Here is a 17,615-nt window from a genome sequence, read left to right on the forward strand (position 1 = left end):
CCTGTGGGCGGTAGTCACCCCATACCCATCCTGTGGGCGGTAGTCACCCCATACCCATCCTGTGGGCGGCAGTCACCCCATACCCATCCTGTGGGCGGTAGTCACCCCATACCCATCCTGTGGGCGATAGTCACCCCATACCCATCCTGTGGGCGGTAGTCACCCCATACCCATCCTGTGGGCGGTAGTCACCCCATACCCATCCTGTGGGCGGTAGTCACCCCATACCCATCCTGTGGGCGGTAGTCACCCCATACCCATCCTGCAGGCGGTAGTCACCCCATACCCATCCTGTGGGCGGTAGTCACCCCATACCCATCCTGTGGGCGGTAGTCACCCCATACCCATCCTGTGGGCGGTAGTCACCCCATACCCATCCTGTGGGCGGTAGTCACCCCATACCCATCCTGTGGGCGGTAGTCACCCCATACCCATCCTGTGGGCGGTAGTCACCCCATACCCATCCTGTGGGCGGTAGTCACCCCATTTGTAAATGAAGTGATAAGCCTATAGAGGCAGGTGCCAGAAGTCGCCAGAAACTTACCACAGGTCAGCTGTTTTTAATAATCTTCCTGGCCTGCTAGTGTACTCGCATATAATCTAGTGATACCAGTGAATAGCAGAATACAGTGTTGTAGTAGCAACTAACCAGTATTATAATGGTACTTAGTGGAGTGGAGTGACTTTCATTAGTTTCTTTTTCTTGAAATACGAGACGTTACTGTGAATTTCATATAACCTGTAGTTACCAGCGGTCGCAATATACACAACGAGAAGCAATTATTACTACAGAAAAAGCGTCCTTCCTCCAAAATTTGCACCAGTCAACTATAGTGATAATATAGCATTTATTGTGGTGGAGACGGAAAAAACAAAAAATAGAAAAGCCAGATACAGCGATTGATAAACAAAGAGGTCGACTGTACGTCATTGTAGGAGCTGCCAGATATCACCGGCTCTTCAACACGCAAGTTATACTTTTGTATCAGTCAAATCACATATTACTCGGGTAGATAATTTCCAGTAGATCCTTCATGTGTTAGCTCAAATCACCGACCAGTATGTTTTAAATAAGTGACCCACTGATCAGAGCAGATCGACTGGTCCGAACCCTTGACTGGTCCGAACCCTTGACTGGTCCGAACCCTTGACTGGTCCGAACCCGGGACTGGTTTCAAACAGTTTCGTTGGACAATAAAGCAGACTGTAAACGGATGGGTTTGTAGGCGCCCTTATAAACACAAACATTAAAAATCAGGAACGTGACGGTAAGCTGTCCAATATACAAAAAGAGTTAGAAACAGAAATACAAATAGCTAGAGCTTCATTTAAGGTTATTAATATAATATTCAAGAGGTTGCTAGTAGAATTGCAGTAAATCAACCATTCAAATCATTATGAAGCTGTGTGTAGTCTGTGGTCAGTCAAACAAACGGGCTTCCACATGGATAAATTGTCATTTTTGTGGAAATTGGTGTCACGCTCCTTGTGCAGATATCCCAGAACTAGCTACAAGCAGTATTAAAACAGAGAAGTGTTTTTGGGTATGCCCAAATGAGGAAAATCTGTGGACTAAAATCACAAGGGTATTAAAAGAGGATAACATCAAAGCTGCTTTCATAGAAAACCTGGAAGCTTTCTACAACAGATGGGAACATAAAAAGTCTGGGCTAAATGGTACTGCCCTTGATACTGGCCATGTAGTCACAAACTGTAAGGCTGGAGGTGATGTCCTGGTAGTCAGTAAATGTGGGGCTGATAGTGCTGTCCTGGGAGACAGTAATGGTGAAGCTGGAGGTGCTGTCCTGGGAGACAGAAATGGTGAAGCTGGAGATACTGTCCTGGGAGACAGTAATGGTGAAGCTGGAGATTTTGTCCAGGTAGTCGGGAATTATACGCAGGAAGGAATACATATAAATGACCTCATAGAGGACAGGAGCCATAGTAGGGAAACAAGTGTAGTCAAAGATAAGATAAAACCAATATTGCAAACTAGAAATACCGCAGGAAATAGCAAACAAGAGGACTCCAATAGCAATAGTGAGGATAAATTACCAAAAACAACTGGTGGGAGCTCCATTGTTGGTGCTGGGGAGGATAGGAATAAGACAGGGAAACATGCACCAACAGGGAATACAGTCACAGAAACCCAAGGCAAACGGAAACCAAGCCTGTGCACATACTATGCACTTGGTATCTGCTGGCATGGGAAATCTGGAAAAACAGATGGGACATGCAACTATGACCACCCTAGAAAATGTCATGCCCATATGACAACAGGAAAATGCAAACTCCCTTCCTGTAAGCTTTTTCACCCTGAAATGTGTACCTCTTCAGTACAGGAAAGACTGTGCTATAACTTAAATTGCCAGGCATACCATCTAAAGGGGACAAAAAGATACAAAACATCCAGGCCATGGGAAAACCTGGGTAGCCACAGCCACTCAAGAGGGAGAGGTTTTTTAGTGCCAGGAAGGAAAAAAAACTGGCAGGAAATGGCAGAAATCGTACACCAAATCCAGTCATTCCTGGAGTGGAACCACAGTCGATGGCCTCCACTCCAAACCAACAGATACAGATACTAATGCCGGAAAAAAAATCCCCCCCCAGTACCAACAATACCACCAGTCCGATAACCTTCTTTGCAAATATACAGGGTCTAAAGCCAGCAACAAACAACAAAATACCTTTCATCCGTGGACTGCTTGCAGAGGCAAAGGCAATGTTCGCGGCTTTCACTGAGACCCACATAAAGGATCACTTGGACAACGAAATATGGATCCCAGGTTACAACCTATACAGATGTGACAGAGTGAACAGGCAAAAGGAAGGGGGGATTGGCCTGTACATTGCAGAGTCACTTGTTTGCACAGAACTGCTTAATGCCTCAAATGACGTAGTGGAAGTTTTAGCAGTAAAGGTCGAGAACCAAAACCTAGTCATTGTGGTAGTCTACAAGCCTCCGGATGCAACATCCCAGCAATTCCAGGAACAGCTGTTAAAAATTGACCACTGTCTGGAAAATCTTCCAGCTCCTGCACCCAACATCTTGCTCCTGGGGGATTTCAACTTAAGGCACCTAAAATGGAGGAATATAGCAAATAATATTGTTGCAGTAATAACACCAGGAGGCAGCTCTGATGAAAACTCACACTCACACGAGCTTTTAAATCTCTGCACAAAATTCAATTTAAACCAGCAAATAATAGAGCCTACTAGACTGGAGAATACACTAGACCTCATCTTCACTAACAATGATGATCTGATAAGAAATGTCACCATATCAAAAACAATATACTCAGATCACAACATAATTGAGGTTCAGACATGTATGCGTGGAGCCCCAGACCGACAAAATGAGACTAGTCACGAGGGAGCATTCACCAAATTCAACTTCAATAACAAAAACATAAAGTGGGACCAAGTAAACCAAGTCCTAACCGATATAAGCTGGGAAGATATACTAAGCAACACAGACCCAAACTTATGCCTAGAACAGATTAACTCGGTGGCACTCGATGTATGCACAAGGCTTATTCCTCTAAGAAAAAGGAGGAGTAGATGTAAAATAGAAAGAGACAGGCGCTCCCTTTACAGGCGACGGAAAAGAATAACAGAGCGGCTAAAAGAGGTCAATATATCTGAAATGCGCAGGGAGACACTGGTCAGAGAAATAGCAAGCATCGAACTTAAGCTAAAAGAATCCTTTAGGAGTCAGGAATCGCGGGAAGAACTAAAAGCCATAAATGAAATCGAAAGAAACCCAAAGTATTTCTTCTCCTATGCCAAATCAAAATCGAGAACAACGTCCAGTATTGGGCCCCTACTTAAACAAGATGGGTCCTACACAGATGACAGCAAGGAAATGAGTGAGCTACTCAAGTCCCAATATGACTCAGTTTTTAGCAAGCCGCTAACCAGACTGAGAGTCGAAGATCAAAATGAATTTTTTATGAGAGAGCCACAAAATTTGATTAACACAAGCCTATCCGATGTTATCCTGACGCCAAATGACTTCGAACAGGCGATAAATGACATGCCCATGCACTCTGCCCCAGGGCCAGACTCATGGAACTCTGTGTTCATCAAGAACTGCAAGAAGCCCCTATCACGAGCCTTTTCCATCCTATGGAGAGGGAGCATGGACACGGGGGTCGTCCCTCAGTTACTAAAAACAACAGACATAGCCCCACTCCACAAAGGGGGCAGTAAAGCAACAGCAAAGAACTACAGACCAATAGCACTAACATCCCATATCATAAAAATCTTTGAAAGGGTCCTAAGAAGCAAGATCACCACCCATCTAGAAACCCATCAGTTACACAACCCAGGGCAACATGGGTTTAGAACAGGTCGCTCCTGTCTGTCTCAACTACTGGATCACTACGACAAGGTCCTAAATGCACTAGAAGACAAAAAGAATGCAGATGTAATATATACAGACTTTGCAAAAGCTTTCGACAAGTGTGACCATGGCGTAATAGCGCACAAAATGCGCGCTAAAGGAATAACAGGAAAAGTCGGTCGATGGATCTATAATTTCCTCACTAACAGAACACAGAGAGTAGTCGTCAACAGAGTAAAGTCCGAGGCAGCTACGGTGAAAAGCTCTGTTCCACAAGGCACAGTACTAGCTCCCATCTTGTTCCTCATCCTCATATCCGACATAGACAAGGATGTCAGCCACAGCACCGTGTCTTCCTTTGCAGATGACACCCGAATCTGCATGACAGTGTCTTCCATTGCAGACACTGCAAGGCTCCAGGCGGACATCAACCAAATCTTTCAGTGGGCTGCAGAAAACAATATGAAGTTCAACGATGAGAAATTTCAATTACTCAGATATGGTAAACATGAGGAAATTAAATCTTCATCAGAGTACAAAACAAATTCTGGCCACAAAATAGAGCGAAACACCAACGTCAAAGACCTGGGAGTGATTATGTCGGAGGATCTCAACTTCAAGGACCATAACATTGTATCAATCGCATCTGCTAGAAAAATGACAGGATGGATAATGAGAACCTTCAAAACTAGGGAGGCCAAGCCCATGATGACACTCTTCAGGTCACTTGTTCTATCTAGGCTGGAATATTGCTGCACTCTAACAGCACCTTTCAAGGCAGGTGAAATTGCCGACCTAGAAAATGTACAGAGAACTTTCACGGCGCGCATAACGGAGACAAAACACCTCAATTACTGGGAGCGCTTGAGGTTTCTAAACCTGTATTCCCTGGAACGCAGGAGGGAGAGATACATGATTATATACACATGGAAAATCCTAGAGGGACTAGTACCGACCTTGCACACGAAAATCACTCACTACGAAAGCAAAAGACTTGGCAGACGATGCACCATCCCCCCAATGAAAAGCAGGGGTGTCACTAGCACGTTAAGAGACCATACAATAAGTGTCAGGGGCCCGAGACTGTTCAACTGCCTCCCAGCACACATAAGGGGGATTACCAACAGACCCCTGGCAGTCTTCAAGCTGGCACTGGACAAGCACCTAAAGTCAGTTCCTGATCAGCCGGGCTGTGGCTCGTACGTTGGTTTGCGTGCAGCCAGCAGCAACAGCCTGGTTGATCAGGCGCTGATCCACCAGGAGGCCTGGTCACAGACCGAGCCGCGGGGGCGTTGACCCCCGAAACTCTCTCCAGGTACTCCAGGTACCCATCCTGTGGGCGGTAGACAGAAAATTACAGAGGTACATAATTGGTCCAGGGACTGGACTCCAAAGTTTTGATAGCTGAACAAATTACAAAGGTAATGAACTACTGAAGGAAGCATGAGGTGCAGTAGTTGAAGACATCGTCATAGGTGGGTGGAACCCACTAGTGGAGGCAGGTTGTGCCCACGAGATGGGTCATCTGGCCCACCAGGTGGGCATCATCTACATCAACTTGTCAGTATTGTATACGTTATTGACAACGTTTCGCCCACACAGTGGGCTTTTTTTTCAAGTCACAAACAGATCTACCTGGCGTGGAAGGTACGCGTGTATTTATAGTCAGGTTCAGAATGCTGTGGTCAGGTGGAGAATGCTGCATCTGATGATGTACCGGGTGGGGCTATAGAGTCTAAAATCTTGGGTAGCTTGGAAGGAAGATTGGATAAGTTTGTGAGCAGACCTTCTGCAGTGTTCTTCCATTCCTATGTTCTTATGTGGGATAGCGATGAAGAAGTTTCTTGGCAAGTGGTTCAGCTATGTTATAGAAGCCATTGTTCTGGTTGAAGTTGTCGGATATAGAGAAAAGCGATGATTTCAGGATTCTTCGGTATTGAGTGTTGTCTTCTCTGGCAATAAGTCTTGAGTTTCTGTAGTTTATTAAATGGTTGTGTGAATTACGGTGTTGTACACAGGCATTCCTTGTATCGTCAGACCTGCTTGCGTATTGGTGTTCTGAAATACGTGTTTAGAGATTCCTTGATGTTTCGCCCACGTATAATTTGCTGCAGTCACTACAAGGGATTATGTATACCCCTGCAGAGGATGGAAGCTTGTACTGTCTATTACTGGTAATGTCCTTGATGGTCGTGGTTGTGGAGGTAGATACTTGGAATGAGGTATTGGAAAAGATGTTGGAAACGTGTTTGGCAATGGAGTTGGTGGGGAGGACTATGTATCTCTTTTCGGCAGTGTCTTCTCTGGGTGTGTTGAAGATGTTTAATGCCCGTCGTTTGCAGTCTGATGAAGTGATGAGGATAGTGGAGTTTAGAAAATACTTGTTTAATTATAGTGCATTCTTCCTCAAGATACTCATTGCTGCAGATTCTGAGTGTGCGCAGGAATCATCGCTTATCTCTATATCCGACAGCTTCAACCAGAACAATGGCTTCTATAACATAGCTGAACCAGGTTAGACACATATGCAACAGTTAGACAGGTTGTTAGGTAAGACACATATGCAACAGTTAGACAACTTTATTCCGAAACGTTTCGCCTACACAGTAGGCTTCTTCAGTCGAATACAGAAAGTAGGCAGGAACAGTAGAGATATGAAGACGATGTAATCAGTCCATCACCCTTGAAGTCGTAGAATTTGAGGTTGTCAGTCCCTCGGCCTGGAGAAGTTCAGTTCCATAGTCAGGAAACTATCCGACTATGGAACTGAACTTCTCCAGGCCGAGGGACTGACAACCTCAAATTCTACGACTTCAAGGGTGATGGACTGATTACATCGTCTTCACATCTCTACTGTTCCTGCCTACTTTCTGTATTCGACTGAAGAAGCCTACTGTGTAGGCGAAACGTTTCGGAATAAAGTTGTCTAACTGTTGCATATGTGTCTAACCTAACAACCTGTCGGTATTGTATACCATTTTGATGTTCATCTTGTCAGACACTGCAACACATGGCATCTTGGTACAGAAAACACCTTGGACAACCGTTTCAAGTGAGAAGTGTTGGATCCGAGAGGGACATGACCTCTCAGTGGCTACATTCTCACTACTACTACTCTGTGTGATGAATGGTTTGACAAACCATAAGTGCATAAGTGTCTCAATCTTCTACTACTACTCTGCACCTCTCCTTCTGACAGTATTTAAGTCTCCACACTGTCGCTTGATCTTCAGATAGTTCCTGACTATGGAACTGAACTTCTCCAGGCTGAGGGACTGACAACCTCAAATTCTACGACTTCAAGGGTGATAGACTGATTACATCGTCTTCACATCTCTACTGTTCCTGCCTACTCTCTGTATTCGACTGAAGAAGCCTACTGTGTAGGCGAAACGTTTCGGAATAAAGTTGTCTAACTGTTGCATATGTGTCTAACCTAACAACCTGTCGGTATTGTATACCATTTTGATGTTGTAGATGAATGGTTCAGAAAACCGACATGTGGATAAATTAGACACATGTGCAACTCTTGGGTATCTTTATTGAGGAAACGTTTCGCCACACAGTGGCTTCATCAGTCCATACGTAGGAGAAACTTGAAGAACAGGAGAAGAATGAGGTAATCAGTCCCTCAACCGTGAGTCGATGTTTTCAGTCCATCAATCGTGAATAGAATCTATAGATTGAATAGATCTTGAATAGATTCTATTCACGATTGATGGACTGAAAACATCGACTCAAGGTTGAGGGACTGATTACCTCATTATTCTCCTGTTCTTCAAGTTTCTCCTACGTATGGACTGATGAAGCCACTGTGTGGCGAAACGTTTCCTCAATAAAGATACCCAAGAGTTGCACATGTGTCTAATTTATCAACATTTTGATGTTCATAGCTGAACCACTTGCCAAGAAACTTCTTCATCGCTATCCCACATAAGAACATAGGAATGGAAGAACACTGCAGAAGGTCTGCTCACAAACCTATCCAATCTCCATTCCAAGCTACCCAAGATTTTAAACTCTATAGCCCCACCCGGTAGATCATCAGATGCAGCATTCTCCACCTGACCACAGAATTCTGAACCTGACTATAAATACTCCCGTACCTTCCACCCCAGGTAGATCTGTTTGTGAGGTAAGACACATGCAACAGTTAGGTATCTTTATTTCGAAACGTTTCGCCTACACAGTAGGCTTCTTCAGTAGAGTACAGAAAAGTTGATCGAAGCAGAAGAGACTTGAAGACGATGTTGCATATGTGTCTTACCTAACAACCTGTCGGTATTTTATACCATTTTAATGTTCAATCTGTCAGACACTGCAACACAAGGGTATCTTGGTACAGACCTGAAATCAACTTCGACAACCTCTACTAGTGAGAACGGCTGGATTTGAGAGGGACCTGACCTCCCAACATCTACGTTCTACTAGTGACCTACGTCTCACCTGCTGACGCTATATAAGGCTCCATCTTGTCACTTCAACTCCATATTGTTTCAGACTACGGAACAATGCTCTTCTCCAGACTGAGGGACTGACCACCTCAAAACTTTAAGGGTGATGGACTGATTACATCGTCTTCAAGTATCTTCTGCTTCTATCAACTTTTCTGTACTCGACTGAAGAAGCCTACTGTGTAGGAGAAACGTTTCGAAATAAAGATACCTAACTGTTGCATATGTGTCTTACCTAACAACCTGTCGGTATTTTATACCATTTTAATGTTTAGTTCTGTTTGTGACTTGAAAAAGCCCACTGTGTGGGCGAAACGTAGTCAATAAAGGATCACATTATACTGCATATGTGTTTATATTTCCATTTTGTCGGTATTTTATACCATTTATTTCCATACCTCTGTTGTAATGAAAAATTTGTACAGTTTTGGTCTTTAAAGACGTCATCTTACCTTCCTCTTTCTTAATCATTAAAGACATTATCTTGCCTTCCTCTTGCTTAATTATCAAAGACATCATCTTACTTCGTCTTGCTTGTTTTCAAGTAGAGTTAATTCTGGAGTTACAAACAAAGGTGAATTAGTGTGCTCGCTGACATGGCTGGTGGCTGACGAGGTGCAGTTGTTCGCTTTCACCACACAAATACATATTTTTGGGAGTCAGCGGAGAAATCTGCTTTGTCGAAACGTCTTGAAAATTTAATTTTTCTCCCGCTAAATTGGGGCTCATTTTTTTAATGGGTTAAGGTTGAAGTTGATGCTTTTGATGTCCTGTGTTGGCTTCTTTGATGCCGTCACTGAAGGACTCAGAGAATTTTCTCTCGCCAGAATCCGGATTGCTTGTTGCTGGAGCCTTGCTGACCCCTGTGTGTGGCCAACGTTGTTTACAAGTATTTTCGCCCCAACATTATTTGTGTTCGATTACTGTTACAGTCACACAAATAATACAAAGCTCAGGTGGGTCATCCAGGGTAAAACAGAGTTTACGAGCTCATTTAGTGAAGCTTAGTCTAGTGGCAGAGGTGTGGCAAGTGAGCACAAGAACTCGTTCAGCTTTGTAAGGTATTACAAAGTGCTGGTGTCTTAACAACATCTCCACACAGGTAGAGTGTGAGGAAACTTATTTTCATTTAGTTAGCCTGTTACCTGTGTTGTAACATGAGATATAATTCGGGATTACAAAACATCACTAATATTTATAATATTTGCTATTAAAATTGTTTGGCAAAAAAAATAAGGAGTCTAACTCCTACTCTTCTCATTGGTATATATATCACATACCAAGTAACATACACTGATCACACAACACTATCTTCCAATAATACTTAATGTGACACGACACTATTGTGTCACACTACGCAATGTCAAGTACCAATTACAAGGTAAATAGTCATGACCCTATAGTGCCTAGTGTCGCACGACACTTCCTTATCCCCCTGTTATGACGCTCCATCTTCGTGTCCCATGACACCACCTATTCTCCGTGTTCCATGACACACCTCTGTGGTACATCCACAACACTGCCTGTTCTCCGTGTCATAACACTCCGTCTCCGTACTTCCTTTTCTCCGTGTCATCTGACACTACAACACTCACCGGGTTACACGACACCTCCACGACTCTACTTGTCATATCATACGACTATATGCGGTAGTGACCAGTTGAGGCCAGGATCAGCCTGCGAAACTAGTCAGTAGACTAATCAGTAGATTGGCTGAAAGAGACCCACATGTCACTGAGGTCTGCGAGTAACAGAAGTCAGCGAGGAACTGAAATTAGCAGACTGAGGCCAGAGACTCACAGGTCATGAAGTCTGCAACTGAAGTCAGCAGAATGAAGAGACCCACAGGTAACAGAAGCCAGCGAGAAACTGAGGGAGTCCAGCCCCACAGCCACAACATTGGGTGCGATGACGTTCCCAGTGGTACTGCAGGCCGGCAGGTTAACGATCTAACGGACAGTTTGCTTGGAGGCCGCAACATGAGGCAAGTATAGGCTTATGTTAGTGGGCAGAGGTTTGGAGGGTAAGTATATTGTGACGGGAAAAAAATCTGGTAGGTGATAAAAAATAGTCAGATTCAGTGAAAAAAATTACAAAAGTCCCACCATTACACGGGGCTGTCAGAGAGAGGAGCAGCTATGGTGGGGAGTGTGTCAGGACGGTAACCAGCATGTCGAGAATAAAGTCTTCCTGCTCTCTGATAAGTTGAAATATATTTAAAAGATAGATAACTCTCAGCAGTCATTAGAGCGAGAGAGAGAGAGAGAGAGAGAGAGAGAGAGAGAGAGAGAGAGAGAGAGAGAGAGAGAGAGAGAGAGAGAGAGAGAGAGAGAGAGAGAGAGAGAGAGAGAGAGAGAGAGAGAGGTGCTGGATATCTCTCCATGAGGCGTAAATGTGTATTCAGTAAGGAGTATCCAGCCCTATAGCCAATTGTGATGAAAGGAAGATGGCCAGAAACGTTCCTCTAATCAATTGTGATGAAGGAAAGATAGCCAGAAGCGTTTTTCTGATTAACTGTGATGAAGGGGAGATGACCAAAAATGTTTCTCTGATCAATTGTCCGAAGGGAAGATGGCCAGAAACGTTTCTCTGTGAAGAAGGGAAGATGGCCAGAAACGTTTCTCTGTGAAGAAGGGAAGATGGCCAGAAACGTACAGATATATGAAGTTCGATGGAGTAGAGCGTGTTGGTTATTAACTCATACCAACAACTTCATCAGCGATCACTAAAATTAATGAGCTGGAAAAGCACTGAAAGTAAAGAAAAAAAAAATGCCCACACCTTCCCTATGGGTAAATGAAGGGTGTGTGTGTGTGTGTGTGTGTGTGTGTGTGTGTGTGTGTCTGGTAAACATGCGACACAGCTGGTATTCAGCGCCAAGTACGATGGAATGTGGGAGGTCTAGGCTGTGGATTGCTTGTAAAGCACTTTGAGAGCCTGGGACTACAACAGATGAGGCAGATTTGGTAGCGATGCGGGGAACAGAAGCGATAGAATACAATTCTTTTGTGAAAATACCAGCTGTCTGTAGTCCATGTTTTTGCATCACACAACTGGGAGAAACTGCTGCGTGTGAAATACCACACTGTCTGTGTGGAATTTCACTCCCTCAGGGATTTAGAAACATCAGCGTGTATAGTGTTAGTACTGGAGCGTGGCTGGAAAAGCAGGAGAAAAAGTGAGCGAGTGCAGGGCAGAGATGCCAGACTTCAGGCATGGAAGGTAAGGACACACACGGACCATTGGCACTTACCAACTTGTTTGGGGGGAAGTTGTGTTCGAGAGATTATGAAATTACTTGGTGTTAAAATAATGAGAAACTAAAAAAATTAATCAGTGGCGCAGCCAGGATTTTATTCTGGGCGCGGACATAAAAATCGTAAGATGATGAAAGATCAAAGAAATCGTTTTAAAGCCCCGATTTTCAGTATTTATGTGAAATTTCATAAACCATCGGGCTTCCGTGGTCACTGGTCAATTTACTGCAGTGAAAATTAGGCGCTAATAAAAAAATAATATATATTTTCATTTGGGAGGGGACTTTAGCCCCGGTACCCCCTCTACAGCCTCACCTCCCCCCATCGTGGCTGAGGCGTTAAGTTTAGTACATAATTTGGGTTAATTTTTTGTTCAAGTATGGCGAGAGCTTGTGAGGCAGACACTGAGATAGAGGATCTTTACCACCACTCGTATTTCAGAACAATACCAACATCTGCCACGACCCTTCATGTGATACGTCACCGTTCACCTCCTTTACACAGTGTTGTGCATGTCTACCTACCTGGAGAGTATTCCGGGGATCAACGCCCCCGTGACCCGGTCCATGACTAGGCCTCTTGTTGGATCAGGGCCTGATCAACGAGGCTGTTACTGCTGACCGCACGTAGTCCAACGTACGAACCACAGCCCGGCTGATCCGGCACTTACTTTAGGTATCTGTCCAGTTCCCTCTTGAAGACAACCAGGGGTCTATTGGCAATTCCCTTTATGGCTGGTGGGAGCTGTTGAACAGTCTTGGGCCCCGGATACTTATTGTGTTTTCTATTAGTGTACTAATGGCGCCCCTACTTTTTAATGGACGAATGCTGCATCGCCTGCCAAGTCTTTTGCTTTAGTAGGGAATAATTTCTGTGCGCAGATAAGGAACCAGTCCCTTCAGGATTTCCAGGTGTAGATTATGATGTATCTCTCTCTCGCCTGCACTCCAGAGAGTACAAGTCAAGTGCTTCCAAGCGTTCCCATTAGTTAAGATGTTTAATGGAACTTATACGTGCAGTAAAGGTTCTCTGTACATTCTCTAGGTCTGCGATTTCACCTGCCTTGAATGGAGATGTTAATGTACAGTAGTATTCCAGCCTATAATGAAGAAGGGATTTAAAAAGGACCATCATTGGTTTGGTATCTCTTATGTTGAATGTTCTCACTATCCATCCTATCATTTTCCTTGCAGATGTGATAGTGGCATATTTGTGGTGCTTGAAGGTGAGATCTTCAAACATTACCACTCCCAGGTCCTTCACATTACTTTTCCGCTCTATTGTGTGTTTAGAGTTTGTAGTATACTCAGTCCTAGTTATTATCTCCTCCAGTTTTCCATAACGGAGTAGTTGGAATTTGTCTTCATTGAACATTATATTCTCTGTTGTCCACTGGAAAACTTGGTTTATATCTTCTTGGAGGTTAACCGTGTCCTCAATGGATGACACTGCCAAGCAGATCCTAGTATCATCTGCAAAGGATGATACAGTGCTATGGTTTACATCTCTGTCTATGACTGATATGGGGATGAGGAACAGGATAGGAGCGAGTACTGTGCTTTGTGGAACAGAGCTCTTCACAACGGCAGCTTCTGATTTAACTCTGTTTACCACTACTCTTTGTGTTCGATTGGCTAGAAAGTTGAAGATCCATCTCCCCACTTTGCCAGTTATTCCTTTAGCACGCATTTTGTGTTCTATTACACCATAATCGCACTTGTCGAAGGCTTTTGAAAAATCTGTGTATACTACATCTGCATTCTGTTTTTTCTTCCAGTGCATCTAAAACCATATCATAGTGGTCCAGTAGTTGCAAGAGGCAGGAGCGACCTGTTCTCAACCCATGTTGCCCTGGATTGTGCAATATTTGGGAATCCAAGAGGTCTGCAATCCTGCTTCTTAAAACTCTTTCAAAGATTTTTTTTATGATGTGGGACGGTAAAGTTATTGGTCTATAGTTCTTAGCTACTGCTTTGCTGCCACCTTTATGGAGGGGAGCTGTATCCGTTGTTTTTAGTGACTGTGGAATCTCACCTGTGCTTATGTTCCTCCTTAGCATACTTAGAGCCCTCGAGAGGGGTTTCTTGCAGTTCTTAATGAACACAGAGTTCCACGAGTCTGGGCCTGGGGCTGAGTGCATGGGCATGTTGTCAGTGGCTTTCTCAGAATCTAGTGGAGTTAGGGTTATGTCAGAAGTTTAGCATACATTGACAAGGTTTTGAGGTTCATTCATGAAAAAAAATATTTGGATTGTCTATCTTTAGACTGATTAGTGGCTCGCTAAACACGGAGTTGTATTGAGATTTCAGTATCTCACTCATTTCTTTGATGTCATCTGTGTAAATTCCATCTTGTCTGAGCAGGGCCCTATATTAGATGGTGTTTTTGACTTGTTTTTAGCATACAAAAAGAAATATGTAGAATTTCTTTCGATTTTGCTAATCGCTCTTGGCTCTTCTTGTCTCTCCTGGATCCTGTATGAGTCCTTTAACTTAAGCACTTTCCTAGAAAGCGCTTCCTTCCGAGTTTCATATAATCTAGCATTCTTGAGGAGCTCAGTGATTCTTCGCCTTTTCCTGTAGAGGAAGGATCTCTCTCTCTCTCTCTCTCTCTCTCTCTCTCTCTCTCTCTCTCTCTCTCTCTCTCTCTCTCTCTCTCTCTCTCTCTAGTTTACTTCTTCTCTTCTTTTTTTCTTAGGGGAATATGACTTGAGCATACTTCAGCTGCCAGGAAGTTGATCTTTTCAAGGCACTGGGTAGGGTCCATGTTATTTAAGATATCTTCCCAACATGTTTCATTTAGGACATAGTTTACCTGGTCCCGGTTGATGTTCTTGTTGTTGAAGTTGAATTTGGTGAAGGCACTCTCGTAGCTGTATGCATTTTGCTGATGAGGACTCCTGTGCATGTATGTTTGGACTTCGATTAGATTGTGATCTGAATTAGTTATTTTTTTTATATTATTATGTTTCTTACCAGGTCCTCATTATTTGTGAAAATAAGATCAAGTGTGTTCTCCAGTCTTGTTGGCTCCACTATCTGCTGACTTAATTTGTGTTTATTGCAGAAATTCAGCAGCTCGTGTGTGTGTAACTTTCATCTGAGCTGCCTCCAGGAATTATTTCTGCTACAACATTATTTACTACATTCTTCCATTGTGTATGTTATATACTGAAATCAACAAGCAGTAACATGTTTGGGGATGGGGCTGGAAGGATTTCCAGAGAGTAGTCAATTTTCGATAGGTGTTCCTTCTCTACCTCCTCTAACAACTTCCCTACCTCTAACAGCTTCCCTACCGCTTCTAAGAGCTGCATTACTCCCTCTAACAACTTCCCTACCATCTTTAACAAAATCTCTACCATCTGTAACAACTTCCCTGCCTCCCCTAATAACTTCCCTACCACCTAAAACAACTTCACTTACTTTCAAACATCTGCATCTCTCCTATATGACCATCTTACTCCGCTGTTACAAGGGTCACAGAAGGTGCGAGCGTCGTAGCCTCCTGACTTGCTTCACTGTGTCATTAACAATTGCACTTGTTGGAAGATCATGGATGGTCGATTCACATTCGTCTGATAACAAGGAAAAATAGTTGCTGGTTTTCACAGCAGTCTCTTGGACCTACTTCATCTTCAACTTCGTCCATTCAGATTCGACCAGCATCCATTCGTTGGTCCGATCATCGGCGACATTGTTCCGGGGATAATCCTGCACATACCCTTCAATCGTTGAATTTCTCTTCTTGCTTCGGGTAATTCCGCCTTAAGCTGCAGATATAGCTGCTCGTAGACCAGGGAAGCCATTATCACAATCTCAGGTAGCTAAGAAGGGAGAACACACTAGACAAGTCTTCACAGAGCAAAGTACAGGTCACCACTGAACCACTGAGCAAAGTACAGGTCACCACTGAACCACTGAACAAAGTACAGGTCACCACTGAACCAGTGAGCAAAGAAAAATGACAGGATGGATAATGAAAACCTTCAAAACTAGGGATGCCAAGCCCATGATGACACTCTTCAGGTCGCTTGTTCTATCTAGGCTGGAATATTGCTGCACACTAACATCACCTTTCAAGGCAGGTGAAATTGCTGATCTAGAAAATGTACAGAGAACCTTCACGGCGCGCATAACGGAGATAAAACACCTCAGTTACTGGGAGCGCTTGAGGTTCCTGAACCTGTACTACCTGGAACGCAGGTGGGAGAGATACATGATTATATACACCTGGAAAATCCAAGAGGGACTAGTACCGAACTTGCACACGAAAATCACTCACAACGAAAGCAAAGGACTTGGCAGACGATGCAACATCCCCCCAATGAAAAGCAGGGGTGTCACTAGCACGTTAAGAGACAATACAATAAGTGTCAGGGGCCCGAGACTGTTCAACTGCCTCCCAGCATACATAAGGGGGATTACCAATAGACCTCTGACAGTCTTCAAGCTGGCACTGGACAAACACCTAAAGTCGGTACCTGACCAGCCGGGCTGTGGCTCGTACGTTGGATTGCGTGCAGCCAGCAATAACAGTCTGGTTGATCAGTCTCTGATCCACCAGGAGGCTTGGTCACAGACAGGGCCGCGGGGGCGTTGACCCCCGGAACTCTTTCCAGGTAAACTCCAGGTAAACACACAAATCTATGGTATCGGAATAGGGTCCCTCATCAGCGCAGTCTTAGTTAACTTATATATGGAACACCTGGAATCTGAACACTTCGCCAGCGTCGTCCCCACCAGCGTCACTTTGTTTCGTTATGTTCACGACGTCCTCATAATAACTCCCAAACATTTTGATGTGCGGAATCTTCAGGGAAGACTCAACGCAGTTGAACCAACTATACCGTTTACACTTGAAGAGTCCGATGACAAGCACATGGTTTCTTCCGAAAGAAACAGGTGACGATGTTCCAAGGACTCAACCGAGGATTCGGATTTGGAAATGTGAGGCGCAGTCCTGACAAAGACCACTCACTGGACTCATCGAACAGTGACACAATGAAGAAATACCCATCTCAGCTACATAAATACCATATGGTGAAGGTTGGCAGGAAGTACGATCTTCAGAGTTCAAGGGGAGGCACAATATGTCCTTGTAGAACAAGCTAAAACATTCGTAGGCATCAAATTCAGACTCATTAACAAAGGACACTACAACACACCGTATACTCTGGCGAGAAAATTCGGCCTGAAGATATCAGTGCCCCAAATCTGAAAGAGGAGTTTATTCTCACTCCCTTAAACATAGAGATCAATGAGGTACTGCAGAAAGTGAACGACCTCGAATCACCACTCATTCTCACAGAACTCTAATCCACAGAGTGGGTGATAAAAGGCATATTAATGTGCTATCCACTAGACATGCCTCTCGATGCAATCCACAGTAATCAAAACATCCTGAGAGTTTAGCGGCTCCGAGACAAGAAGGACGGTAATATACCTACGAGGCAGGCAGTGGTGGCTCGTCCATAGGGGCTGCAGAGCTACAGTCGTCCCCAGATGCTTACTTACTGCCAGACGTATGACATCATCAACCTTACGCTAAAATAATTGG

This window comes from Cherax quadricarinatus, chromosome 2 (genome assembly GCF_038502225.1).
Source record: "Cherax quadricarinatus isolate ZL_2023a chromosome 2, ASM3850222v1, whole genome shotgun sequence".
NCBI lineage: Eukaryota > Metazoa > Arthropoda > Malacostraca > Decapoda > Parastacidae > Cherax > Cherax quadricarinatus.